At 49.5% G+C, this 26,734-nt stretch overlaps 1 long non-coding RNA gene across 1 annotated transcript; it reads right to left on the bottom strand.

Annotated features, from left to right (window-relative positions):
* Positions 1-505: 505 nt before the first annotated feature.
* Positions 506-9,740, bottom strand: LOC101686687. Its single transcript, XR_200288.3, has 3 exons — positions 9,304-9,740; positions 7,578-7,683; positions 506-827 (listed from the first exon to the last, which is right to left on the bottom strand). It is a non-coding gene; the product is annotated as an uncharacterized LOC101686687 (long non-coding RNA).
* Between the last annotated feature and the right edge of the window lie 16,994 nt (positions 9,741-26,734).

The raw sequence follows: 26,734 nt of genomic DNA, 5'->3' as shown, positions 1-26,734 counted from the left end.
TCTCAATTGTCTTTACTTGATAGTAACTAAGCCTTCAATATTCTGATAGTATTCTTTGCCCCAATAGCCCTTCTGAACACCCCTTTGTCCTCACCTACCCAACTCCTGTGTATATAACCAACCACTCCTCACAACCCAGGGCAGCAGCTCTTCCTGCCCAGGGGTCCTGTCCCCGTGCTTTAATAAACCACCATTTTGCACCAATGACGTCTTAAGAATTCTTTATTTAGTCGTCGGCTCCAAACCTCCTCACCCCACCGAACCTGACTTAGGTTCTGGGACTTCATCACTACTATATTTGTTGCAAATAGGGTTTTGAAGTTTACTATTTCTCAAGTTTTTTTTTTTTTAGACACACGGAGTCAAATCTAGAATCTTTTCATTTTGAGTGTTGATCTTCACCCAAGAATACACAGAAAGCCACTTATATTCTCTTTTGGTAAGCTTTAGGGTTACATTTAAAAATTGATGTCTGGTTAATATAGCGTATAACTTGCCATTTTAAAATGTAGAATTCAGTGGTTTAGCATATTCACAAGGTCATGCAACTATCATCACTGTCTAATTCCTAAGCATTTTCATCACCCACCCATCCCCCATAGAAACCCCACACCAATACCATCCCTCTGCATTCCCCTTCTCCCAACCTTTGAACACCACTCATCTGCTTTCTGTCTCTATGGATTTGCCTATCCCAGATCTTTGATGTAAACGAAACCATACACTCTGTGGCCTTTTGCGTCTGGCTTCTTTCATTCAGCATCATGTTCCCAAGGTTCCTCTATGTTCTAGGGCGGATCAATACGTTGTTCCTTTTTTATAGTTTCCTATAAAAGAACATATAGAAACTTTTTAAAGTTTCCATTGTATGGATATACGTTTTCTTTATCCGTCCATCAGTCATTTTATTTTTATAAGACACTTTCTAGTCCTCCACGGTTCTTAAAGTGGATTCCTAGGACCTTCAGCGTCGCCCGGGAACTTGTTCAAAATGCCAATTTTCACGTCTCACCCAGACCCATTGAATTATAACCCCTTGGGGCATGGAGTTTAGCAAACTGTGTTTTAACAAGTTTTCCAGGTCACTCTGAGGCATACTTGTTTAAGAACCACTAGTAACACCGTCATTCTTTCTTGGCTTTTCTAAGGTGTATAACTTCCTCTGGCCCAAGTCTAGTATTTAAAACACATATATCCAGGTTCTAATTTTGTGACTTATTAGTCTTGCAAAGTCTGCTTTCCTCCACACTCTTTCCTTGTTAGGGTTGGTAAGCAGCTGATATTTAAATATTTCTCCCCTCTGCTTCTCTTGTTTATAAATTCAGTCTGCGGGGTTAGATACAGATTCTACTTCTTTTTCTTCAAAATGTAGATTCTCTTCCAGAAAAAGATGTTCACAGGTGTATTTAATGGTACGTTACTGAGAAGGTCATCTATTTAAGCTGGTGTTGGGGCTCATGGTAATTGCCCTGTGCACGGCTAGTCTCTTTTATACTCTGAATTGCTATAGAACACAAAAACTACAATTCCCAGCATGCCTTGCTACCCAGGGTCTTTTGTCTCCATTGCTTCACTTCTGGGAACCAGGACTCAGGATATCCAGGATTTGTCACCATGTGCCTGACCTCCTTCTGCCAGGGTGGTCCTTCTCTGTGTAGAGATGTTTCTACTGGGTGGGGTGGATGGGGCAGACATGGCCCCCAAAAGGCAGAGGGCTAGCTGCCTGATTTTCTGGTGATAATAAGGAAGCCACAGATATTTATTTCCCTTTCTTTGCTTCTGCTGGTCTGGATTTTTTTTTTTTTTTAAGATTTTATTTATTTATTTGACAGACAGAGAGCACAAGTAGGCAGAGAGGCAGGCAGAGAGAGAGGAGGAAGCAGGCTCCCTGCTGAGTAGAGAGCCCAATGTGGGACTTGATTCCAGGACTCTGAGATCATGACCTGAGCCTAAGGCAGAGGCTTTAACCCACTGAGCCACCCAGGTGCCCCTGCTGGTCTCTGTTTTGAGGCGTGAAACCAGATCATTCCCTGAGCTTAAAAATGACAGTAAGTTTATGAAATTTTTGCTCTAACTAGTTAATATCGGTTTCCCTGAGATTTTATCTTTTTCTTGGGGCAAGGGGTGTCTTAGTTTTCAGCAATGAGAATTAAAAAAAACCAAAATTCCCTGTGTCTTCATGGGCGTGTTAGTAGCCGGTTGAGAGATTGTTGGGTGTGATGGCCACACACCAGTGTGAAATGGACCAGCACATTCACTGCAGGGCCCGAGTCTCTGGAGAGTCTCTGTACCTCAGGTTTAAGAAATCACAGTTGAGGTGGGCATGTGGCTGGCTCAGTTGGTAGAGCATGTGACTCTTGATCTCAGGGTCACGAGTTCAAGTCCCACATTGGGCATGGAGCCTACTTGAAAAAAAAAAAGATTAAAAAAATCATAGTCAGTGTGAAAAGGAAAGAGACAATACAACATGAAAAGAGATCTTTGGACTCCCAGAATCCCATTGGCAAGAAGCACATAAAATCGTGCAGCTGCAAACCTAGGTCACCTTTCCTGGAAAAGGAAGACAGAGTCGGAGGTCGAACCAAGAGCCATGAGAATCACTCCCGAGAAGATGCAGGACTGAATCCTCGTCAGGGAACTTCCAACATCTGTCCAGTTGCATTTCAGGACTGCTACTGGGCAATGGCTTTGGGGTGACTACTCTTTTACCCCCTTTTCAACAGGTGCATCTATGGTGGCTGCCCTGTGCCCGTACCATCACTGCATGTTGGGTGTGTGTGTTGGGAGGGGATGGTGCAGATAACTGGGATCTTTAGCTTATAGTGAGAGAAAGTGTTTTCAAGGACTATTCCTGAAGAGCTTCATCTGCCCCCGAACTTGATTCAGCGAATGAGATCTGGGATTTGAGCTGATGCTCACATGGGGGAGAATTCTGGTGGTCTTGGAAGGCAATAACTGTCTTTTACATATGGGTAGAATGTAAATACTTTGTGCTTTGGAGATGGACGTTGATGGTTTTAAAAACATATCCACAAATTCTTTGATATTTCTCTTTCAAGGGGTGGACATTAATTCCCCTCCCTTTGAGTGTGGGCTGGACTTCATGACTCGTTTCTGATGACTAGAATATGGTAGGAGAGACAACGTGGGACTTCTGAGTCTAAGGGATAAAAAACACTGAGGCTGTTCCTTCCACTCTTTCTCTCTTGCTCTGGGGGATGCCAGCCGCTATATTGTGAGGACACTCAAGCAGTCCTACAGAGAGATCCACATGGTGAGAACTCGGGCCTCCTTCCCACAGGCATGTCATCAGGTCATTCTGGGGCTGGAGACCACAGACCCAGACTGCAGCTCCTGCCTACATCTTGCTTGAAACCTCATGAGAGACTCTGAGTAGGACTTCTTGGCTAAGTTGTTCCTTGATTCCTGACCAGTGGAAGCTCCACGATGATGAGCGGTTGCTCTGTGAAACCACTGTGTTTTGGGGTAGTTTGTTACACAGCAGCAGAGAACTAATACACAGGTGTCCGGTCATTGCGGCAGAGCTTGAACCCTGATACTTTTTGTTTATTTATTTATTTTTAGAGAGCGGGGGTGGGGTGGGGTGGGAGGGAGAGACTCTCAAGCAGGCTGCACGCCCAGCATGGACCCTGACGTGACGCTTGATCTCACGACCCTGAGATCATGACCTCAGTCAAAATCAAGAGTTAGACACTCAACTGACTAAGCCACCCAGATGCCCCTTTTGTTCCTTGACATGGAAAGAAGGATCCAGGCCAAAGTCTCTCCAGAAACAGTGCATGTGGCAGAGCTATGCCCAGAGAGAGGTACCTGTGTCATAGCTGAAGCAGGCAAAAAATCGTTATAGACTGAAAACTTGTACAGTCAGCACCCGAATCAAGAGACCAGTTTATCAGAACTTCCCCTCGTGTTCCCCTCCAGTCCTTACGCTTCTAAGGGAAGTCACTACCTTGACCTCCAACAGCAAACACTAGTGTTGCCTTTTGTTGAACTTTACCTAAAGGAGATTATACTCTTTTGTGTCTGGTGTCTTTTACTCAACATTGTGTTAATGACATTTAGCCAAATTGTTGCCTGTAATGGTAGATTGTTATTGTCATCGCCCTGTGATATTCTGTTGTGTGAAATCTGACAATTTATTATCCGTTCTGCTAGGGACAGGCATCTGGATGGTTTCCAGCTTTGGGCTATTATAAATGGTCCAACTAGGAATCCACAAAGATAAGTTTTATGATATACATGCATAATGATTGACAAGTGAACGTGCAGATGACTTTCCATAGCTTGATTTTTGGACACGCGAAAGAGGAAACGAAAGGTGGTAATCATCGAAATCCGGGTTCCCAAAAGCTAATCCGAATCACTTCCGAATCACGAAAGGGTTCCCATTGGAACCTTTCGTTCTTGCATATTCACTGCCTGCCTGCCATGTGTAACGCTCTTGAAAATATGGTATGTCAATTATACCGTAATTAAAAAAAATATCTCGGGGAGAGGCTGGTTCTGTTCTCCGGGAGTTTTCTAGAGAGCGCAGTTTTCTAGAGAGCTCTCCACGGAGCTGGAGAGCAGGGTAGAATTCTGCAGAAGCCGCGGAGACACTTTAATGAAGCGAGTCAGGGACATTCAGGGGGGCTTTGTGGAATGTGGGTCTCAGATAACAGACACAATTAGGTACTCAAAGTTGGGGCTGGGGTGGATAAAAGGACATCTTAGGAGGAGGAAACGGGAGGAGGAGAGTCGCAGAAGTTGACGTGACTTGTAGATAACCCACCTCATTAAAAATGATTTGAGGAAGCTCAGGGGTGGGAAATGCATCTTCACTCCAGCATCCCCGTTGTTAAAATGCATGCAGAGCAATTTTTCTTTTTCTCTTGCAAGGAAACCTCACTTCAGATGCCGTGTTTCTTCTGAACCTAAGCTTATTTTATCAAAGATGAGTATGTCAGAAATAGAGGCTTAGTTTAAGTTCAAAGATGCCAAGTTCAGCCATTCACCATGGAACAGCTCTTGCATGTAAGTCACAGTGTAAGTCACTGTCCCGCTCCCCCGGGGACGTGGGTGGGCGAGGGATGACTCCAGACAGAGCAGTCCCCGGCCATCCTAGTAATACAGCAGTCCCCACGGTGCGGCTGTGAAATAATTAAGCAGCACATTCCTGGAGAGGCCTTGCTACAGGAAGCTCGCTGAAGCTGATGATCTCTGCATGGTGGGGGAGATATTTTCAAGTTGTTCTCAGCCTGGAAATTGCTGCCTTCACCAAAAACCACCCCTTGACCATGGTGGTGGTCAGGGAGGCAGACTGCTGAAGGGAAGGAATTTCTAAGCCGTGGCCCTGATAGGGCCGCACAAGGGGCCTTTGCGGGACTGTGTGCGCACGGTCTGTGCAGTAGCTAGCCAGCCAGCTACCCAGTGCTATATCGATGTGCTTCTAGTGTACACTCTGAGCTGCTCTCCAACATGGGGCATTTGCATTATAGGAACACACACACACCTGCTGATTCTTCTGGAAGCTGCAACAAATTCAGGGCTCAGTAGTAGGAGGTGCCTGGATGAGACCAGCCCAGTCAAAGAAAAGACTCAACACAGAAATTCTTCCTGCTATCTTGAAGGTCTTGAAAAAGCCTTCTCGGAACATTGCCGGACAAAGAGGACTGCAGCCCGGGGACCAGAGCCCGTTGTACAAACTGGATGCCCACAAGGGTTGCTCGGTCTGACCAGGAGAGCCCCACGATGTGGTAACAAAGAAGCTCCCCCACCCCTGGGGTGTTCTGTCCCGCGATGTGTTTAGTTCTGCCAAAAACACCAGCTCCCCAAGCACCGGGAGTCTGTGTGACGTCGCTACGCGGAGAGTCGGCCTCCACAGACAGTGAACTTGGCCACGAAGAAGGAAAAGTCCACTCTTCTGCCATGGAAACACATCCTACCTCCCTCCTCCCTGGGGTTCTCAAAGTTCTCTGCCAAGTCCCACCTTGTCCAAGTCCCCCCGTGAGCGCAGATGCGGTGACCCTTCGGATGTGCCCTTTGCCCCAGGCGCTCACGGAAGGAACCTCTTCTCCAGGGCATCTTTAAGGGCCGCCTGGCGTCAGCACAGCCAGACACCCAGGGCCCTCGGGGAGCCTAAGGAAATTCAGCTTCTCGATCTGCAGTTAGAGAAGCTAAGGGATGCGTTCATTCAAAACCCTACATCGCTGGCAGCCACGTGCCCAGCAGGCTTCCCCCTGGCCCTGCTCTCAGCAAAACAGCTCTGCCCACGTCGTGCAGACGGGGAATGGACAGCAGGGATGCTGCGGCCCGTCCAGGTCCCACGGACGGTCAGTGTCGGACCCTGGCAAAAACAGCTCTTGTTCTGGACTCTTCCATTAGCTTTCTTGTGCCTAGCGTCCCCTTCTCCTGCCCCCCTCTAAATGTAACTGGAAATCCTTCCAAGTGGGTGCCTTCAAATCTAAGCATAAAAGTAGAGTGTTGACGAGCTGAACCCTCCAGAAAAGGTGTGCCCGTGCTGCTGAGGCCAGTGTCCCTCTGGGCAGGGGCTCGTGGTGACGGCTGTTCCTGAGAGAGGGCAGCTGGACAGGCAGGTCCACCGAGGACAGTCGCAGAAGGGAGACGCCGGGCACCGGAACACTCAGCAGGGTTTAATCCCGTCTCCCGCGGCCCTTTCTCTTGGTATTTCCTGAGGACAGTGTGAGGCCTGCAGGGACTAGCTCTGGGTCTGACTAAGCGTTTTCTCCTCGAGCAAGCTCCAACGTGGGCCTCATTCCTGGACGGGAGTAAGACCCGGCAGAGGCGCCTCAAGGAGGAGAGCCGAGGCTCTGGGCCCGAGGCCTGGGTGTCCTTCAGCGCAGGGGGAGAGCCTGAAGGCGTGTGGCTGTGCGTTGACAGGTGTAGGAGCTCAGCCTCGAGGCCCCTTAGGAAGCGAGACCAAGCTGAGAAGTGTCCCCCATGGCCAAAGACAAAGTTTCCCTCCAGGACCATTTCCTCCTCAGTCGTGAGACATTGGCTCTGGGAGGACCCCCACGAACCGTGACATGGGAGGGGCCCCAAATCCCTTAATCTGAGCCTCAACTCGGGTCTGCTGTGCAAATTTGGGGCCATTTTCCAAAATTGCAGTCCTTTTCGTCTGCTGTGTGTTTGTGAAGCAGCAAGACCCCCAAATCAAAATGCCTTTCCTACTGCTCTCTGGTGATAGAGACCAGAACAGTGGGGATGTGCACTGGGGGGGCTGCTGACAACGAGGGGAAGCCTGGGAGCCTTCTGGAAAGCTGGTGGTGTCCTAACCCCTTGTTCTGGGTTGGGGCACTGAGGGGTTTGTGCATGTGTGAAAACTAAACGGTTACCAAGGTGTGCACTTAAAGATTTGTGCATTTTACTCAACACAAATTATGCCTTCATGTGAAAGAAAAGTTAGAATTTTAAACGCCCTTTTCCTGGCTTCTATAAACCAGTAGTTTGGGCAGGGGGACTTTGATTTCCAGAAGCTCCAACAGACGTAACATATATATTTCAAGCCATCTCTGGGCCCCGTTCCTCCGGAGCCTTCTGTGCCCCAGAGCTCTTACCTCACAGAACATGACCGGCTTTCAAGGGTCAGAGACGAATCTTCTCCATCTGTCATTCTTGTCCGTGGCAAATGTGGACATGTCATTCGGAATGTACACGGAGGCCCTGATGAAATTGGAAAAGCATGTGGAGATAAAAATCATTCTGGGATGAATCCAGACGCTTCCTGCCACTCTCCAGATGTCACAGGGCTGGCAGCCACCCTTCCGGGGGAAGTGATTCAGCCAGCCCCGGCCAGATGTGTAGGAAGCCGCCTTGGACCCACAGGCCGACACCGTCCTGATTGTGCGCAGCAGATGCTTGCTGTCAAGAGTGAAAAATGCAGGAGGGGCACAAGCCCACCGGCAGCCTGCAGCGGGAGGCACTGACCCGTCCAGTCGGCAGACGTGTGTCACTGCCACGCAGGCCGAGGCTAGTTGAGCAGCCACAGAGCCCGGTGACCTCATGCACACACTCAGCCCTTCCTGGGAACCTTGCACTGCAGGTGTCCCGCCGTGGGCTGCGTGTCTGCGCCGTGCCGAGCCTGCCTGCCACGTCTGCCCTTGAGTGGCGCGAAGGGGCAGGAACCCTCCTTCCCGGACCCCGGCCGAGCAGTGTGCAGGTGCCGGATGCAGACTTCGCGCTCCGTGTCACTTTGAGTCCTCTTAAATGCAGCTGCATGGGGTCGTTTGGGGAACCATGTCTCGTTCCCAGGGTCTCTCTCTCTCTCCTGGTCGGGCTTCCCAGGACCCCAGGCAGCCTGCAGCTGCGTCCCCCTCCCCTATATACCCCTTCCAGGACTCCCAACTGCGCCCCCCACACCGTGTATAGAGCGCCCCGAGTGTGGATTTGCTCCAAATGCTCTGGACTCCCTGAGAAAAGCCTTTGCAGGAATCCCGCCTGCTCCCATGAACAACAGGGAAAGGTGAATTGTACTTGCTCACGGGCACACGTGTGCACGCGCGTACACACGTGTTTCTAGGAGAAGAAACCGCCAGCCGTGGGTGATGTCCCTTGGCAAGAGCCAGACATGAGGCAGGGACAGAGACACGGTAGATGAAGCCGGAAGACCTCGCAGGAAGGCCTCTGTGTGCCCACGGTCCGTCCGCTGGCCAACAGCAGCCGACACTGCTCTGAAGCAGAAATCGTGGTATGCGGTTCTCGTGGGCGAGTAGGGCTGGGCAGATGGAGAACATTTCTCAATGTTTGTTCCCAGGCCTTGGAGAGCTCTGCCCCCCACCCCCACCCCCGCCCCAGTGCTTTTTCCTGCAGACCTCCCGGCCTCTGAGGAATTCACGGATGGCGCGGGAAGGACTCCTTCTCCCGGGGCGTCCGCAGACTCAGAGGCTGTCATTTTTGGCAAAGGTGTGCACCTGTTCTCTTTCCACCCAGACACCAGGAAAGCCAAAATGACTTCAATCATCACTCCAACTCATCAAAAAACTATTGCCTTCCTGTCCACACAGAGATCTCCCTTTATAATCCTGGCTCTGGTTGCCTCCAACCTGATCCCCGGAATGGCAAGCCCAGAGGGGTTCCGCCTTCGCCTGGAACCTCCCCCCTTCCCTGAGGTGTGAGCGGTACACACTTGGACTGTGCAGACAGACCTATCTGCCAGTCCCTATGTCAGTACCAAGCACGAAGAGCAGTTGCTAAAAAGTTGGCTGAACATCGCATCTGCGGGGCGGGTCCCCTCCCCTCGCACAGAGAATTCTCGGCGAAAGCAGCAGTTGTGATAATACATACCTGGGGCTCATCACCAGTCATCCCCTTGGCTGCAGAATCTGTTTTTGTGCTCAGGCTGCAGTACGGGTCTGCCGAAGGCTGTGGGAATCCAACGTGCTTTAGATAAACTCAGTGTTCTTCCCCTTAAAGACCTGACTCAGGCAGAAGTCGACGTGGGCCGGTCTCCGTTGTGCTCCCGGCTCTGACTCGGACATCAAGAAGGCCCCCGAGTCTTTCCTGGGGAGGCCCAAGTGTCTTTGGCTGCCAGTGAGCTGCAGGAAGGGACGAGCCTTCCCTGTCCCACCACCCGCCCTCGTGCTCCCAGCTTGCTGCCTCCCCCTGACATCTGACCTCCCAAAGAGCTTCTTCCCAGCATGGGTTTTTGGGCCCCCTCCCCAAAAGACCAAAAGAGGTGCCTGCCACGTGAGTGTCTCAGACTGTTGGGCGGACATGGCTCAGAAGGTTCACTGTCTTTAGGGAAAAGGACTAGAGAGGTAAGTATAAGGCCGGAAATTATGGGGGACAGTCAGTGCCTGAGAAAGAATCCCGTCCCTAGAAGGTGAATGTTCCAAGGGCAGGGGTTTGTCTGTTCCTCCAGCATCTGGAACGGCGTTGGGACAGCATGGGAAGCCACAAGCATTTGTGGAATGAATGAGGCGAATCGAGGGCTCTAGATATTCTGCGAGGTAGTTCTCTTAAAGACGGCAAACGAACGAGCAGGTGCACACACACACACACACGTATCCAGAAAAACCCCAAAGGAAAAACCCTCAAAGCATTAACTCGTGATTTTCCGAGGAAATGGTAAAGAAGGTCTGCTTGGGTTCACGTGTTCATTCGGCACACATTTCTCGCACCGGTTCCTGTGCCAAGCCCTGGGCCCGGGACGTGTGGGGCTGGAGCCAAAGGGAGACCGCGAGCCCCCTGCCCGCTGGCTGGCGGACGGGGCCCGAGGCTCACCCGCACCGGGTGCTGAGTGCTCTCCGGGGCTGGAGACGGGCTCAGGAGCCGGGGAGGGAGTGACTAACTTCTGACTTTGCCTGGGGGCCCCGGGGAAGGCTGGGACTTGAAGCCTCAACAGGAGTTCACATGCCTGGCAAGGGGCAGAGGGAGGGAAGAAGTCCAAATTCTCCTCTTGGACCGTGGTTCCATCAGATTACACATTTACCATAGTTGCTGACAAGGAGCCAAACGGACAAGCAAAAGTTGGCTCTTCTGGCCTGTTCCCTCTTCTCCCGAGAGAGATGCTAATGAACAGCAGTGGCCAAAAAGCAGGGGACGGTCAGGAAGACACGGGAGCGAGGGTCCCCTGGAGACCCACCCCCTCGGTATCTGATATCAGCGATGCCAGCCTGAGGTCTGAGAGCCCCATGGCTTTCCCCATCAGGCTGCACCCTCCAAGGCCCCAGCAGCGACGTCCACGTGCTTATCACCCTGCGGAGCGCCAGCCACTGGGGGGTGCTGAACCAGGGGGACCACGATAGACACGCAGTCCTGAGACAAAGGGTGCTCTTAGCCGAGTGGGTGCTCCTGAAAACCTCCTGCCCGTTAATTGCCAGGGAGTAGACTATGCCAAGGTATCTTAATTCAAATCTTACCTCACCGTCCTAGGGACCTTTTGTTGCTGTAAGTAAGGATGGTCCTCGGTTCCAAGAAGAAAATTAAAGGCTGCTCCTGAGATGAGCACAGTCATTTGGATGAAAGAAAACACATGGTTGTGTTGAGAGATCAGATCTCGACAAGACGGGGCACTACCTCCTGCCCAGAGAGGATCGGGCCACAGGACGCGAAACTGGAATTCATGTGAGAATCCTTCGCCCCTGTTCTAGCACCTCTAGCTGGCGATCTCCACGCTCATCACAGGAGCTAATTAGTTCTTGTCGCCACTGCCGCACGCGCGCAGGGTACGTGCCCATTTTCCTGATGGGAAAACTGACAAGGAGCACACGGGCAGGAAAGACGTTCTTGGAGGGAAAAGACACTCCATCTGCTTCGCCGTGGTCGCCTCGGGAGACCTGTCCTTGTTCGTTTTGCCCCGGGGGCTCTGTTTGCTGCTGAGCCCAGAGGCTCTGCCCTCCAGGGTGTGGTTCTGCCATCCGTCCCCAACTTTGGAATAAACGTGGCAAAGTACTAGGCTCGAAGGGAACTGCTCACCAGAGCACCGCCTTTGGAAAATAATGCACTCGTCTGGGGCCTGCCCTCTGGAGCCAGCGTCCACGGTTTGAACCCCGGGTCTTGCACTTACCAGCTGTGTGACCTTGGTAAGTTTCTCCAGGAGGACATTAGGCCCTGGTTCCCTCAGCTGTGACCCAGCCTTGATGGCCATAAGAACCCCTTTCTCCTAAGATCCAAGGGGCTTCCCTGAGTATTTGTGAAGGTTTTGCGACAACACTTCACCCCCAGTGAAAGCAAAACATTAGGCTGGCCCATACAGAGCTTTGAGCGTTTGACTGCATTCCAGCTACCACAACGGTGGGTTCGTACGGCAGCTCGTTCTAATCTGTTTAACGATAAAGAAAGGGTTTTATTTAAAGATCATTTGCAGAATTACCACCTTTATCATATTTTCGTATCTTACTGTTATTCTCTTAGTTACTGGCACTTAGTTTATTACTTTATTACTGTACTTAGAATACTGGTTTGTAATATGCTTGTTTTTTGTTCACTCACTTACTTATATACACTTTAAAAGCAATGTGTAACTCCTCCCCCCCCTTTTTAAAAAATTAATAATCACGTATCCCAGGACGGTGTTAGGTCCCATGTCCCTGAATTGGTAAAGCAAACGCAGCAGATAGAGAAGGAAGAGGTCAAGGGGCCTGCCTTTTAGGCCAGAGAACCGTGGCCTAGGGCTGCTGGGGAAACCTCTTTGGCAGAAAGGGTGAGTGTCAGCCCCTCCTCCCCCTGCCCCTACCCCCCAACACTAGCTCTAAGGACTGGAGGGGCACAGACCTGGCCTGTCGGTGGGGGAGATATGCACCAGGTTGCTGGGAGCTGGGCAGGAAGATACAGGCCCGGCGTCGTGAGGGACCATCGATGCTGATGGGAGATTCCCAGGAGGGAGCCCTCCCCTGGGGCCTCCTGAAGGCACCCCCCGCCCTCATCCTGGCCACGTAGGGCACGTTATCGCTGGGTCAGAGGGACGTCCCCCTTGCCGACACACGTGTGGGGTGTCCACAGTCAGCTGTGCGATGACAGCTGTCTTCTAGGGCCTCCTCTAGGCCCCAGCGCTGGCCTCACTGTGGAGAGATGGCAGGAGAAGGAAGGAGAATGAGGGAGACCACCTAGAGCCGCATCAGACAAAACCACAGGTCTAGCCTTGCCTCGGGGAGAGCAGGAGAGGAACTCTGAACTGGGTATAAGAATAGCAAAACTTACATAATGCTTACTGGGCGCACTTGGCACTCTCCTAGTGCTTTAATCGCAGCAACCTTACCCCTGTGAGGTAAGCCCCGTCATTATCCCCATTTAACAGATGACAAGGCTAGGGGCACAGAGAGGTTAAGTAACTTGCCCCCGGCTCTCAGCTAGTGAGTGCAGAGCTGGAGTCCCAACCCAGGCCGCTGCCTCCAGGATCTTTCATTTTTCGGTGAACAGAACAGAGTCTTAAAAAATTGAAAGAAGTCTGTTCAAAGCAACAACAGAGAGGATGAACCGAAGAGAGAGCCGAGACGTTACAGAACCAGAAGGACATCCCAGCGACCGCACTGCTGCTGCCCACCAGGAAGACGGGGTTTGACACAACATGCCTAATGACAAGTTTTCGGTAAATAAAACAATTCCGTGTTTACCTACCCCAGTGAGTCGAGATCCCCTGATAAACCGCCTCCCCACAGCCTTCTTTGTTCCTTCCTGCAAGCCTGCAGGGCAGGCACCGTCAGCATTCTCGTCTTACAGACAAGGAAACCGGGGTTCAGAGAGGTTCAGCGAGTTCCCAGGGTCACCCAGCTCCAAGGCGGGTGTTTGAAACTCGTCCTTATTGGTTTTAGAACCTGGGCTTCCAATGCCTTTGGTGCTGCGGGGGACACTGAGCTGAAGTCAACGCGGGAAGGAGAGAGTAGAACCTTCTACCAGAATGGGACGGAGCTCGGTGGGAAGAGCCAGGAGGCGGGGGGTGGGGGGGAGTGCCACACGGGACATTTCGGTGGAGCGGAAGGAAAAGAAACTCAAAGTGATACCTCTTCAAAGGTCTTAGAAACACCAGGACTGAGGACACTGCAGGATAATGACAGATTGGCTGACATTTCCAGCCCTTCCACTATACCGGATACAAAGGAGCATCGTATCGCTTCATGGTAACCGAGGAGACAGGGTGCATCACCTCCATTCTGGGCATGAAAACCTGAGGCTTCATGACATACATACCCAAGGTCCCATGGCTTGTAAAGAGGCAAGCTCAGGTTCGAGCCAGGCCTCTCTGCTTCCAGATCTAAACCCTTGCCTCCAGCACATGGCGGTCTCCAAAGCACTGTGGCAAATCTCGTTTGATGCTCCGCAGGGACCAGAGGCAGGGGAGACATGGTCATTCCCGCTGTACAGAGCACTAGTGCGCCCAGAGCCCTTCCTGGCCCTGTCTGGGCCCACGGGAGCATCCTGCACCTGACGCCCCCCAGGGGCCTTCAGCGCACCACATCCAAAACCAGACGCATCTTCTCATCTTCCTCTCAAACTATTGTCATTTTCCCATTCACTCATTGATCAAGTCGATGAATACCTCCCAGGCTCAGGAGTGAACAGAGAACATCTCAGTAAGTATAGCAACGCTTTCTACCCAGTTGTCTCAGCCCAAAACCTGGAGATGTTCTTGCACATGCCCCGCCCGCCCAACCGTCCATGGCCAACGCTTCACAAATCCTTCACTTGCTTCTACTAGACAGCTCTCAGAGCCAGGCACACCTCCCTGGGCTATTTCCTCTGTCCCGGGCACTGCCCACCCCAGCTTTCCTGCCTTTATTTTGGCTCCTAGAGCTTTATTACAGCTCTCTTGTTGCAGGGTCTCCCACATCCTGCGCCCTTCCTACGCTCCCCTTCCCAGGAGACCACCCCTCTGACTTCTTCACCTGGCTGATACCTGTGTGCGCGGCTGATTTTGGTTTAAATGCCTCCTTCTCAGGGAGGCTCCCTGGGCCCACAGGTTAGGTGTTTTGTCCCCTGTCCCGGTACCCCGTATACTTCCTATCCTGGCAGCCGTCATTCCCTAATGGGTTAACTTATTTATCCCATCTTCTCTGCACAGACCATGCCACCCCGCCCACCAGGGAACCCTTCACGATGGAATGAACATACAAGCAAATGGACCAATGAGTGGACAGATGAAGACTGAGGGTTTTTAAAGATTATAGCAAAGTCAGGAAAGAGGCGCTATCTCTGGGGGGCTCCAGCAGGGAATCTGGAGGGACAGCAATGCAGGTGAGGATGCAGAAGGAAGCAGGAGCCGGAACAGGGTGGTCCTTGCGTGTCTGGCAGGGTTTGGACATTGTCTTGGAGGCAGTAGATTCTGTTCTTCGTGGGACAGACTGAGCGAGGGGCCTAGCTGGGCTAAACATCAGGGCACATCCTCTGTTCCTGGAGCGAACAGCAAAGACTCAGCCCCTACGGCTCCCAGGATGCCTTGTCCACCATCACGGCACGGCACGGCACGGCACACAGCATTGCTTCCAATCAAGGAACTCACTTCAGAGCAAATGAAGCGTGGTGATGGCCCATGCTCATGGGATCCGCTGGCCCTACCCTGTTGCCCACCGTCCCGATGCAGGCACCTTGGCAGTCAGTGGAATGGCCTTTCAAAGACTCAGCTACAGCATCAGTGCCGTGGAGTCCTGGCAAAGCTTCTCTAGAAGGCTGTATGTGCTCTGAATCAGTGTCCAATATAGTTGTGGTGTTTCTCCCATAGGCAGGGTTCACGGGTCCAGGAATCGAGGGATGGGAATGGGGGTGGCCCCATTCATGATTACCCCTAGTGGCTCACTAGCAGAACTTTTGCTTTCTCTCCCAGCAACTTGATGCTCAGTTGGCTTAGAGGTCTTGGTTGCAAAGGGAGGTCTGCTTCCACCAAGAAGACAGAGCGAAGATTCCATTGGATCCAAAGATTTCATGTGCCGTCGGAGTGGATATTAAAATTGCCACCTGGCCACTTTGGGCTCCTCATGCCTTTAAATCAACAGGCGAGGAAGGGACTTCCTGTGCTGTCTGGGGAAATTCTGACCACCGACGGGAAATCACACCCCACAGTGAAAGTCAGGAAGAGTGTGTCTAGAGCACGGGAGATCTCTCAGGGCATCTCCAACTACTGCCTTGCCCTGTAATTGAGGTCAGAGGAAAACTACAGCAACACAACTAATACAGGACTACTCATGGCCAGCCCTGTCACAAATGAAGATCGGGGTCTTCCCACCAGATAAAGAACCATGACCGACAGACATGCTTGCGGAAAGCAAAGTCATATGAAGTGGGTAGAGGAGGAAGGTAGTTACAACTACGAGCTCTGCCCATGTAACCAGCTCCAGGAATGAGGATTTCTTTCGTATTTTGTTATGAATATGATTGTGGATGTGCATCATGTAACACGAGGTGGCTGTAGTGACTTTATAGGATAGTATTTAAGTATTAAATTTTGTTTCCCAGCCTTATGGAGCTATAACTGACATATAACATTGTATAAGTATTTCTACCTTCCTATCACAGTATTTAAGATATGAGATCTCGAGGACAAGAGTAAAAATCATCCAAGGAGTTTGCACCCTCTCTGGGGGAAAGGTTTGTGTGTTTTCGATTGTGCGACAGGTGGTTGTGTCGTGTGTCATCTCTTTATTCAGAGATCAAGTGTGGTTTAATGAGATGTGTATGGGTGCCATGATGACAAGGGGTGGACTTGTGGTAGTTAATTTTGTGTGCCAATTAGTGTGGGCCAAGTGTCCTGGTGTGTGGCCACACATTATTCTGGATGGTTCTGTGAGAATGCTTTTGGATGAGATTAACAGTCACATCAGTGGGCTTTGAGTAAAATGTTATTTCCCTCCACAAGGTGGGTGGACCTCATCTAATCAGTTGAAGGCCTCCAGAGAAGAAAGGCCAGCCTCCCCTGAGCCCGAAGGAATTCTGCCAGCAGATGGACTTTTGAAGTTGAACTGCAACTTTGCATTGTCTTTGGGTCTGATTTTGGACTTGTCAGCCTCCATAACTGTGAACCAATTCCCTAAAATCTCTCTCTATATACACAAGCGCACACACACACGTGTGCGTGCACACACACACACACATCTTCTGTTTCTTTGGAGAACGCTGACTTATACAGCTACCCCTCAGACCATGGGGCAAGCGGATCCTCCCCTCACCTACTGGACTCCACATTCTCAAATAGATAAATGGGGGGTGGTGGGGGTCTTTAGAGCTACCCAATGACATTCCTGCATGGCACGGTATATACCCACATTTAAACATAAGGAAGCAGGGCCTTATTTCCACACCCCCGCTCTGTCCAGCTAAGTCCCAACAAGGTACCTTTGGGCGCCCCTTCTCCCTGGGGCCAGCCCTAGTGACTGAGTTCTTGCTGTTCCCTCCACGAACAGAGGATGTGCCCTGATGTTCAGCCCAGCTAGACCCCTCGCTCAGAGATCACCTGGACCATCACTGTCCATTCTCAGATGGGAAAGCTGAGGCCCCAAAGAGGAAGAGACTCACCCAACGTCATAAGTCAATTACATGTAGAGCTCAGTGAATTACGCATTGGAACTAAAACCGTGTGACTGGGTTCCTGCTCTAGGGCCCTCAATATGGGCCACCAGCCCATTCATCTATTTCATCTCCGTTTCCAGAGTTGTTTCCCTCAGGACAGGGCCCCTACGGAGTGGGATGGGAGCTAGTCCAGCCCTTTGTGCTCAAAGAGGCTGAGATTTTAAAATAATCAAGATTTTACTGATCTAAAACGCTTCACTGTCTCGGCAAGGTAAACACTTAGATCAACAGTGTGATAATGGGTTGTAATTCATAATGTCACAAGGTGGTTAACAAGAATCTGGAAACATAATCCATGACAAGTGCTCTTTAAATGGCTGTAAATCTAAACCTGGTTTCCTTTTGTGTTCCAACTGCAGAGGTGTTCAAAATTAGGCAAATAGCACAGTAAAGATTTAATGCCATTTGGGCTATCACCAGAAATAGAGACAAAAAATTAAAAGGTTGTACTGCCAGTTTAATTGATGACTGTGAAAGTTTGGGTTCTACCGTCTCTTAAATATCTTCAGGTGTAGCCACCTTAAAGGTGAGGTCCAGGTAACATGTTCTCTTGAGCTTCTCAGGCTCCCATATTGAATAATCCTGGGGATTTCCTATTTTCCTTATTACCTAACCGACAAAATTCGAAGTTTACCGGACATTGTGAGCTGTGACAATTGTAATGAGTATTTTATCAAATCAAAGTTGATTGAGAGGTATCCTTGTTGAGAATTTTCTTTCATGCCTGTGGGAACTGTAGTGATGTACCCTTTATCGTTCCTGATATCGGTCATTTGTGCCTTTTCCCTTTTCTTCCCGATTAACATTGCCAAATTTTATTGTTCTTTGTACAGACTCAACTTGGGGCTCAGCTGACCCTCTCAACTGTCTTTCAGCTCTTTATTTCACTAGTTCCTGCTCTTATCTGAATTCTTTCCTTAATTTAGCTCTTTCTCCAACTTCCCAAGATAAACACTCAAATAATTGACCTCATGCTCTCCTAATATATGCATTTAAAGCCATAAATTCCCTTCTAAACCTAGCATTAGCTGCAGCCCACACACGGAGATATTAGATATCACTTAGCATATACTTTGAAATATTTTACAATTTCTCTTGTGATTTCTTCTTTGGCCTAGGGGGTATTTAGAAGTGTATCGCTTAATTTCCAAATGTTGGGGGATTTTTTTTTTTGAAAAGTTATGTATGTATTACAGCTGTGTCAGTAATTTACTGTGATCTCAGAATGTATCCTGCATAATTTAAAAACTTTGAAATTTGTTGAGAGTTAACTCTTGAGCCAACAGAATATGGTCAGTTTTGGAAAATGTTCCCCCATACACTTAAGAAGAGCGCGCCCTCTGACCCTAACCCTAACTCTGTGTGTATGTTAGGCTGTGTGTAATGAGATCAACTTTGTTCAGATCTTTCCACATCATTACTTATCTTCTGTCCACTTATCAGCTACTACGACCAGAAGCATGTTAATATCCCTTACGATGAGGCGGAACAGGGCGGGCTTCCGCATTGTTGAATGCTGGTCTATCTCCAGCTCCAGATGAAAGCGGAGATGCTGACCATAGCCTGTCCTGCTTGGTGGTTTCTGAATATTCATCCCTGCCCAGCTGTAAGGCTGCTGTAAGGCTGCTGATGGCTCAGCTCAGCTTCCCAGATGCCCGTTTGCAGCTTTCTGCTCTGCTCATAGCTCCTTGGCGGCTGTCTTCCAGGTGACAGATTCCTTGCTGGGGAAAGTGTGCCTCCCAGGCTTACCCCTCCCACCATTCCCTTCTTGCCAGGACGTTGGCCCCTCAGATTGGCGGTCTGCATAGCTCTTGGGTGACTTCAAGAGGCTGTATCTTCTGAATATTTATCCGGGTGATGTCAGTAGGAAGACCAGTTGGCAATGAGCTAGTCTGTCATTGCCGGAAGCAGAAATTTTCTTCAGAGAATTTTTATCTCTTTGAAAAAATAGGAGAATATGAAATTTAAAAGATTAGAAGGAAGCTGATCCAGGGGTGGATAAAAGTACCGTCTTTATGTCGTTCAACCTAGAACCCAAATCACAGGTGTGGTTAACTGATAATGTGTTCGGTGAGATTTTTTACTTTGGGGTCCTCCTCCCCAACTGTACTCATTCTATAAACAATGGTAACCAGGAAAAGCAATTAATTACCCGCAATTTCATTCTTCCAGCATACTGCTGTTTTAACTGTTTTCATTATTTTTGAGCATATACCCTGACAATATGAACTTTGTGCATAAATCTACCTACAGCAACATGACCTCTCTCTCTCTCTCTCTCTCTCTCTCTATATATATATATATATATATACACTTAACACCACTTCATAAAGATATTTGATCAGCTTATGCAGTCCTAACTGTAATGGCTATCTCCCTAAGCTGAGCTGCTTTCCATTCTTGTTCCAAAACGTAGTTTCCTATAAAAATTGCCAGTGTACCTGCTTATTTGGCAGGGGTCCGTATTTTCAAAATTGAATCTATCGTAAGTACTTTCAAATGGCTTTCTTTTAAAATGCATGCGATTTTATTTCCCCAGGTTGATTTTTTTTTCTTTTTTTGGTCCTTCACATAGTGAAGGAAAATCCATCAAAATGTTTCCCTCATGACCTCTTTGAGTACCTCTTGCTGGCCCCTTGCATTTGCTGAGGATGTATTTTAGAACCGCACCCCCCCCCGCCATATTGAGAAACTCTATGGGTATTGCACTAGTCCACACTTGGTGTAGTACGAAAGAGGCAGGTGCACAGATGATATGAGAATGGAGTCATGCCCTTGCCATGGAGAAACTTGCCTTCTGGGTGGGGGGTGATGAGTGTTCTCTGCACACAGCTCCTCATGTCAATCTAATTGTGATGAGGCGTGGAACAGTGGCATCAAGAAAGTGTCTGGGAAGCAGCGGAAAGAATTAGGGGAAAACAAGGTAAGTGCTGCTTCCTAATAGGGTCCTTCAGACTTGGGGGGATCAGGGCAGACTTTGCTGAGAAGTTGAGCAGATTAGGAAGGGGCAGTAGAGAAAGAGTAGAAGGAATTCTAGGCAGAGGGTCAAGTGCATGCCAAGACCCGGAAGCCTGGGAGCTGATGTCGAAGTCCGGGGACGGTAAGCTGGTAAGTGAGGCGCGTTTTGAGAGTGGGGGCCATGCGGCGTCAAGGTGGCCACAGTGGTAGGCTCAAGTCTCTCTTGCTTCTTCACCCAGTCAAAGTTCCTCTCCTCCAGGTGCTGACATCAGCAAGGACTGACCGCCATCAGGTTGGACTCCAAGGGCTTTTGAATAGGCATCCAGGCTAATCTACCTGGGGCATGGCAGACAGACACTGTCCTGGGCAGGGAACTTCCGTGCCTGTTCCAGGCCACCGTCTCCCGCTCTCTGGGGGAAAACCTTTCCTATCCCTTCCTTTCTTTGGCAATTTGGACCCGGTGAAAATAAACATATATTGCTTAAGTTGGCGCCTAGAGCCACAACATTTTCATCAACCGGTTAATGAGAATTTCTGAATAACTCTTTATTAAGAGAACCAGAAGTCACTATGAGCTCAGATCAGTGTTTTCGAGTTGCACACAGCTGTTTCAAGAACTCAAATATCCTACGTATGCCATAATGCTGGACGGCGTGGTCGTAGAGAAGTCATTTGAGTTATGACAGGGGAATGAGCTTTGTTTATTTGTTCTTTATGGAGAAAAATGGAAAAGAAAGAACCACCACGTTTTTTCACCCTAGTGATGAACTTCGTCGTTCTTCGTTCTTGCTTCTCTCCTGCGGTCATTTCGCCGCAGCTGTCCCTAGCCTTCCTTCGTGCACACATCACTGGCTGACCTGCAGAGCTTTCCAGCGGACCCACAATTTGGCCCCCGTTTCTTCACAACTTTATCCCCAAAGATCACGGTCGATGGATGGTAGGTGTTGGGGAGGTGAGAGCTATGTGCTACTCACCCCAGCATCACCTCTGGATTCTCTTTATCGTCTCGGACATGGGAAACCTTACGCTTAGAACACGGGTCTCCAGTGCTGTGGCATGCAAACGTTAACCCCCGGGTCCGGCCCCGTTGACAGGGTCATTATCCTTCTCCCTTTCTGATGACAGACGAGTATCTTAACATTCACCTAATAGAACCGTCGATGGCAAAATAGCCAGGCTGGGGATTTCTCTACCAGCAAGGAACCACCTGCCTAGCAATCTTTTCCAAATCGGAGGAGAATAATTCTAAAAAAGAACACAAAGAAACCAGCCCTCTTTACCAAAATAGTCCTAGCTGTGGGATTCCCTGGGGAAAAAAAAAAAAATTTTTTTTTTTTTTTTTAAGTGTAAATGATGGGAAAGAGATGGCTCTGAATTGGCCGCAGCTTCCTGGCACAGAAGGCTTTCCTTTATAAAGCTTCCGTTTGAACTCACACCAGACTATTTACATTACAAAAATAGGGCATATGTGTTGATTGTAAAAACAGCCACAAAATATGAAGTAAAGTGCAAAAGTCCCCATTCTTCCTTCCAATTCCCTAAGGGTAATTCCTGTTAGAAGATCTTCAAGACAGTCTTCTGTGCAGGTGGAAATCTATCTGTGTGTAGTGAGAAGAGTTCTGAACAAGAAGATCGGACCGCACAGATGACTGTGAAATTGGCTTTATTTCCTCCAAATGATCGATATGTGCGTGTATGGAAACGTATCTCCCCTGGTTAGCACTTACACGTCTTGCCCGTTCTTTTGGGAGCTGAATGCTTTTTCCTATGCGCACGCACCACAATTACTGACCTTTCCTCCAAGTACTGAATTTTTACACTATTGCAAATAGCGCGATAAAAACCAGCCTTATGTACCTGTGGGTGTGTAACTGTCCACTTATACTTTGGGACAGCTTTTATAAGACACATAACCAGAAGTGACCTTTCTGGATTTGAGGATCTCTACGCTGGAAGGTTTTAGGAGAACGTACCCTCTACTTTTACTAACACCAGATACTATCAGTCTTTTTGATTTTTCCCAAAAGAGTAATCTTTAAAGAAAAATCCTTACATTTCCCTGACCCCTAAGACAGGTTAAATATTCTGCCTTCCATCCACTCCTCTGCGTTCGCTTCTGTTCCCACAAGCAGAGGGCAGTCAGTTCCGAGGGTCCTGTTCCACAGCCTTGACCCCGAAGTCAGGAAAAGAAAACCAACGCCGGTCGTTGGAGATCCATGCATAAAGATGCTCTGTGCTGTTTACTCTTAGCCTCTCTCCTTAGACCCGGGAACTACCCAGATTGGAGGCGAGGTGGGGGTGAGGGTGGGGACAGGTGGGGCTACCAGTTTTGTCTTAGAGGGAGGTCACATGCCTGGAGCCACATGGCATCCTCAAACCCGACACGTGGTTTCAGAGTTTGATCAAAATGCCCTAGGCCGAAGGCATGAAGGCCAAGAGCCGTGACCCGAAAGGGAACATCAGCGTGGGGAGGCGAGATGCCGGCCGTGCAGGACGTCAGGAGGGTGGTCCCACGCGGGCCCACCACTGATTTCTCCCACTGGTGGAAGGAGGGGCTGGTGGGCTCTGCAAGGCCTCTTCCAGCTGTGCGTGCCTTTGGCCCAGAAAACCACAACCCCCCCATCCGCATTTGGAATCTAGTTGCTCAGTGATAAAGTCCAGAGTGAGGTTTTGATGATAACTCCTCCCCAGTGTATGGTTCTTTCTTCTTAAGGTAGAGGTCCGTGACTCATTCATGAGTCTTGTATAACATCTAGTGCTCGTAACATCACATGTCCATCCACCAGTGACCCCATCCCTCCTCCCCTCTCCCCTCCAGCAACCCTCAGATTGTTTCCTGTGATTAAGATTCTCTTATGGTTTGTCTCCCTCTCCAGTACCATGTTGCTTTATATTTTCCTCTCTTCTCCTGTGATGCTGTTTTGTTTCTTAAATGCCACAAATGAGTGAGATCATATGACGATTGTCTTTCTCTGACTGACTTATCTCACTTAGCATAATACCCTCTAGTTCCATCCATGTCCTTGCAAATGGAGAGATATCATTTTTGATGGCTGCATAATATTTCATTGTGTCTGTATACACACACACACAATGGAATATGCACACACATGCGTGCGCGCACGCACACACACACCACTTTATCCATTCATCTGTTGATGGACATCTAGGTTCCTTCCATAGTTTGGCTATTGTGGACACTGCTGCTATGAACATTCGGGTGCAGGTACCCCTTCGGATCACTACATTTGTATCTTTGGGGTAAATACCCAGTAGTGCGATTGCTGGGTCATAGGGTAGCTCTGTTTTCAACTTTTTGAGGAACCTCCATACTGTTTTCCAGAGTGGCTGCCCCAGCCTGCATTCCCACCAGCAGTGTAGGAGGGTTCCCCTTTCTCCGCATCCTTGCCAGATCTGTCGTTTCCTGACTTGTTAATTTTAGCCATTCTGACTGGTGTGAGGTTGTATCTCACTGTGGTTTTGATCTGTATTTCCCTGATGCTGAGTGATGTGGAGCCTTTTTTTTCACGTGTCTGTTGGCCATCTGGATGTCTTCTTTGCAGAAATGTCTGTTCATATCTTCTGCCCATTTCTTGATTGGATTATTTGTTCTTTGGGTGTTGAGTTTGAGAAGTTCTTTTTTAAAAATGTTTATTTATTTGAGAGAGAAAGAGAGAGAGTGAGAAAGAGAGAGAGCACAAGCAGGGGAGGGATAGAGGGAGAAGCAGGCTCCCCACTGTGCACAGAGCACGATGCGGGACTTGTTACCAGGACCCTGGGATCAGGACCTGAGCCGAAGGCGGATGCTTCACCGACTGAACCACCCAGGCGCCCTGAGTTTGATAAGTTCTTTACAGATTTTGGATACTAGCCCTTTATCTGATAAGACATTTGCAAATTTCTTCTCCCATTCTGTCAGCTTTTGTTGACTGTTTCCTTTGCTGTGCAAAAGCTTTTTATTTTGATGAAGTCCCGACAGTTCATTTTTGCAACCCAAACAATTAGAATAGTTCCTATATCCTGGTCATTATTTCAAAGATAAATTGTCTATGAGTAAGAGAAATCACTTTCACTAGGGCACATAGTTTCCCACAGAGAGCGCCTCAATTTTACTTCTGGCTCAAGTCTCCAGATTACCAAAAGGTGGATCTTTTGTATTTGACCACCGTAAAGCTAAAACATTGAGATTACGAAGTAATAATTAACCTGATGAGGAGTTGTCCCTAGGCACTGGACTGGCTAGGTCTCACGTGAACGCAGCATCAATGCTGGACTATGTTAATGACTTCCATCCAGCCAACTTGCCTGTGTTCCCCCATCTTTTCCCTCAACGAACAGTTTAATAACAATACAACTGGAAATGTCTGTACAAAGCGTTCATTTGCAAAAAAACTTGACGGCAGCGAGGTGAATACAAGCTGTACTGTGCAGCTCGGAGAATCTCCCACAGAGAACGCACTGGGGTGAGACTTTTATTTATTTATTTTGGTTTTGGTTTTTTTTAAAAGATTTTATTCTCTTATTTGAGAGTGAGAGAGAGCGGGCAGGCAGGGGGAGGAGCAGAGGGAGATGGAGACAATCTCCAGCAGACTCCATGCTGAGTAGTTCAGAGCCCGTCTCAGGGCTTGATCCCAGGACCCCAAGATCATGACCTGAGCCAGAACCAAGAGTCGGGCGCTCAACGGTCAGATCCACCCAGGTGCTCTGGGGGTGAACATTCTAAAGCACCTGCACCTATGCCCTCTCGTCGAACCTTCACAGCCGTCCTCGAGCTGGGCAAGATGGATACTATTATTTCTAATCCAGCACTGAGCAAACTGAAGCAAACTCCCTCTGCCGGGAGTTGACCCTTGGTCTCCTGACTCCTGCAGTCAACCCACGGTCTCCACCTTCTGTGCTGGGTGCACTCTCCACAGCAGAAAGAATGAGGCACAGGAAGGTGGAAAGACCACACTAAGTCACATTTCTGGGTGCTGGGGCACCACGGAGAGGAACTGCTCATTTGCTTTCAGTAAAGAAAAAACTGAGACTTAACAGTAAGACCTCTTGCATTAAATCTCGCCATATTCTGTAAACAGTTCTTGGTTCTCAGACATTCCCAGAGTGGAACAGACACGGAGCAGACACGTATGGAGTCTCTCGTCAGTGCGAGGATGACAGTGGACACAGAGATTAAGAATGCACGGGTGTTGCTTGAAGACTGGGAAATCTGTGCAGGGGGAGGAGGTGTGGGTCATTTCCAAGGACAGCGTGGGCCGCCCTAGGAGGCGCGGGCTAGCATGTGAGTGGCACCTGTGCCGCATTTAGTTTGAGAATGGGGGAGACAGGTAGACAGAGGCCGGCCGGGGACGGGACAAGCAGAGGACATCTGATACGGCACAGTGCAGGGGGGACAGGGACAACGGACGGAAGGGAGCCGTCCATGCTTCTGCACACACCTTTGTTGATGCAATCTACCTTCTCCCGGGGAGCTACCTGAGGGAACCTGTGGAATTATATACCTGGCAGTTGGAGAACAAAGGTAAACAAAGGGCAGACAGAGCCTGAGGTCACAGCGTGAGCTGGTAATAACATCACAAATTCCTAAAGGGAAGGGTAGTCTGGTTGCAGCTGCAAACGCCTACAGGGAGGAGGTAGGCACTCGCCCAGGTTCCAGCACCCTCCATCAAATAGGCTTTTCCCGATCCTAGCTGCAGACCTGGGGCCCCGCTGAGCCCTCGCACACGGCCAGATCCAACGCGCTTCTCAGTCAAGAATCAAACCTCCTGGGAGCACCTACAAACAGTCAAGGTCATGGGCAAACGGGCTTCCTTCCCCAGCGTCCTACATCTTGAAATGGTTGCCAATCCCGGCTCCCTTTGGAAGATCAGGACCTGCTGGGCCTCCATCTGAGAGCATCCGTACCAACGTGGACTTAAACAGCCACACACGCAAGGGACAGGATGTCGTATGTGCCTCGTAGGCAACGTGCGTTTCGCTTTAAAAACGGAAAACCGGCACAGAACCCAGAATTCAGTAACGTGGCCCAAAATAAAATATTAACGAGTCTAAGCTTCAACAGAATCAGAAACCAGATGCCGATGGCTCGTGTCTGGTGCTCATCGTGGAAGATAAGCTTCATGGGGGTGTGGCCAGGAGAACCTGGGTCCCTGCCGGATCTCCAAGGCCAGGAACAGAGCCTCACCGTGGCTTGGACAACCGCGACTCAGGCTGAATAGTGGAAATGACCATGGGGGGCTCTAGTCTTTTCCTGCCCAAAAGTTTTCATTTTTTTAAAAAACATTTTATTTATTTATTTATTTGACAGACAGTGAGAGAGGGTACACAAGCAGGGGGAGCAGGAGAGGGAGAAGCAGGCTTCCCGCTGAGCAGGGAGCCCGATGCAGGGCTTGATCTCAGAACCCTGGGATCATGACCTGAGCCGAAGGCAGATGCTTAACCACTGAGCCACCCAGGCGCCCCAAAGTTTCTGGCTTTGACTGGAACACATCCTCTTAATCTCACGCACGTTTTAACTCAGCAGTTCACAGGCTTTTCCCTGAGAAAGCTGGTGTTTTCAGAACAAGAGCATATGGACACACGCGCGCGCATTCGCGTCCCGGAAATGTTTCAGAGGCTGGCATCATTTGGAAGTCTGTTTCCAGGTTCACATCCGATTCTCGGCTGCCCTGGGGTGGGGGCAGCCTGCTTGGGGTTCTTGTCAGCAACTGGTGCAGTCAGAGCCTGCCCCTCTTCACCCCCAACCCCTGGGTGACGAAAG

Source organism: Mustela putorius, unplaced genomic scaffold (genome assembly GCF_011764305.1).
Source record: "Mustela putorius furo isolate JIRA1106 unplaced genomic scaffold, ASM1176430v1.1 tig00003875_pilon_pilon_pilon, whole genome shotgun sequence".
In the NCBI taxonomy this organism is placed as follows: Eukaryota; Metazoa; Chordata; class Mammalia; order Carnivora; family Mustelidae; genus Mustela; species Mustela putorius.
The sequence above is the reverse complement of the archived record's forward strand: the minus strand, read 5'-3'. Positions and strand labels throughout refer to the sequence as shown.